The sequence below is a fragment of the Punica granatum genome, chromosome 1 (assembly GCF_007655135.1).
Source record: "Punica granatum isolate Tunisia-2019 chromosome 1, ASM765513v2, whole genome shotgun sequence".
NCBI classification, from domain to species: domain Eukaryota; kingdom Viridiplantae; phylum Streptophyta; class Magnoliopsida; order Myrtales; family Lythraceae; genus Punica; species Punica granatum.
The window spans coordinates 18,043,535-18,046,234 of NC_045127.1; positions in this window are offsets into that span (position 1 = coordinate 18,043,535).

Here is a 2,700-nt window from a genome sequence, read left to right on the forward strand (position 1 = left end):
TCAAGGTCGACCTCCTGCTCCCCAGTCTTAGCCCCAGCCCTAACCAATCGACCTGTCACGTCCACCTCTACCTGATCCCCCGGCGGCATCTTCCTCTTCGGAGCCACTCGACGAGAACCTTTTCTTCGACCTCATACTCGTCACTCCTCCCCCAGGTCTGCTCTCAACACGAATGCTCTGCACCACGAAGAGCCATTCGGACCTTCACCATTACTCCTTCATACCTCAGCCAGTTCCTTCTTTCACAGGTTCCCATATGACAAAAAGCACAATCTTCCTAGCTAGGAAACATTATTCTAATCTAATCTCATATCAAGGGAAACAAAAGGAAACGAAGAAGAGAAGAGAATTATTAGTTGCTTTCTTCACCACTGTGCCTTTTTTTGTCATTTTGGCACAACAAAAGTTCAGCTCGGAAGCGTTAGTCAAGCTCCTTGTAATTCCAGTAATTTCGTGGAGAGACTGTTCTTTTTCTCTGGATTGTTGGGGTTTTAGTGTTCTTTTCTTTGATAGGTAGCTGCGAATTTGCTGTTGCTATTTGAGCTATGTCCAGATCGAAGAATTTCATGCATAATCTACTCAAGCTTGTCTGATCAAGAACTCTTCGGAATGGTTAATGGAGAAGTGGATGGCATGAGATTGTAATAAGTGAAGAAACTTGAGGGCATTTTCGGGTTTTCACGCATTTTCCGGATGGAGATTAGCCATTCCGATCGCTCGAGGGAGCCACCAATATTCCTGATGCAAGTCAGATAACTATTCCGACACAGAATAGTTGTTTCGCATTCCCATGAACCAAACGTTGGAATGAGTATTCCGTTTGGAATAGATATTCCATTCCCGATCGATTCATGCGAACCAAACATGCCCTAAGTGCATCAGATCGAGATTTGAGAACATAAAATCAGGAATATTTACTATAATCATCAAGAAAGTGAATATAGTAATGATGACCGATATGTGAAGTGATTGGTGCAGGACCCAAAATGTCGGTATGAACAAGTTCAAATAAAGAAGTGCTTTTATAAAGAGTAGGTGGAAAAAAATTATTTATTATCTTTCCTTCTTGACAAGCAAAACAGATATGACCAATATGATCATTATTCAAAGAATATGAAGTACTTAGTGCACGACGAATAATAGGAAATGACAAGTGACCAAGACGTTGATGCCATAAGACACTAGACCCTGACACAAAAAGATGAGCTTGAGCTTCAGGACGGTCAATGCGCCTGCCTCTCGAGTAGAAACAGTAGAGTCCATCCTTAACTAGGCCACATATAAGCTCATGGTGAGTATGACGATCCTTCACAATGAAACAATCTGGGTGAAGCTCAAAGAAGCATGTATTATCTTTGGCAAATTTGGATATGGAAATGAGATTTTTTGAAATATTAGGAGCATAAAGTATGTGATTCAAATGCAAAGGCCGTGAAGAAAGTTTGATCGTAGAAGAACCAGGGGCTAAAACTGGGAGAGATTTACCATCACCCACAAAAAGATAATTAGAACTCTAATTATCATCATGAACACTGAGATTAGAAAAATCTGAAGTCACATGATGTGTGGCTCCCAAGTCCATATACCAGTTTGGATCATAAAGTGTCGGAGAGGATCCATAGGCCAAATGAGCTTGAGCCCCAAAGAATTGACAGAATGGCGCAATGTGACCAGCTCGATTGTAAATTTGACAGACAATAGAAAAGCCGAGCCTGGAATGTTGCATTAGGCCGAGCTGCTGATTAGGCCCAAGAGAAAAGGACCCGCGAGCGGAGGAGAGAATGGGACTGGGCCGACCGAAATGTGGCCCATGATTGATCGAGCCAATGTGTAGGTCAGCACGCGGGTCAGAAAAACCGAAAGAGCCACCTGAGCCTCTTCCTTTCCCGTTCCCGTTTCCTCTTCCTCTTTTTTTTTTTTTGCCCTTGTTTCAGCCAATTTGATTGTGCCGGTCATCAACATAATGAGCTTCAACTAAAGGAGCACCGAGTATCCCTGAGAGAGGAGCGCCTATGGAAACAGAGGAAGCCGAATTCACAATTTGAGCTCTATGGTTGGCAGCATACAGATGCCATTCTTCGTGTCCAACGAGCAGCGATTGAAGTTCACCCGTGCTAATCGTGAGCATCCGTTCGGATTGAGCTAGGACGATGGGCTCCCATTCTGGGTTGAGCCCTTTGTAAATTTGGCGATTTATCTCAACCGTGGTCTTGGGCTTCCCGATCTGAGCGTATCTAAGGGCATGCTCCTTCACCGAATTGATGAATGAAGCCATTGATTGAGAGCCCTTCTTCAAGTCACGCCACTGTTGGTCGAGTAAATCTTCTTGTGCAGCTGTTTAATTCACAAAAGCTCGTTCCAGAGACGATCAGGCCTCTTGAGATGTTTTGGCAGTAAGGATAGTCACCCTTATTGCCTCGGTGACTGCCAGCATGACATAGGTGAGACCAAAATTGTCTATTGACTCCCATCTTAGGTAGTCAAGATTAGAAACTTGGACACCATCTGCTCCATCAATTGTCTTGCTCGGGGTGGTAGTCCGACCCTCAACATGGTCTACCAGACCATAAGTAGCTAGCAAAGGTGTCATGACACCTCTCCAATACAGGTAATTCTGGCCATTGAGCTTGACAGGAATTGTTGTAATAGTGGATGGTGTTTGAATGATGGGGGGTTGAGGATGCTGAAGAGAAAAGTGGC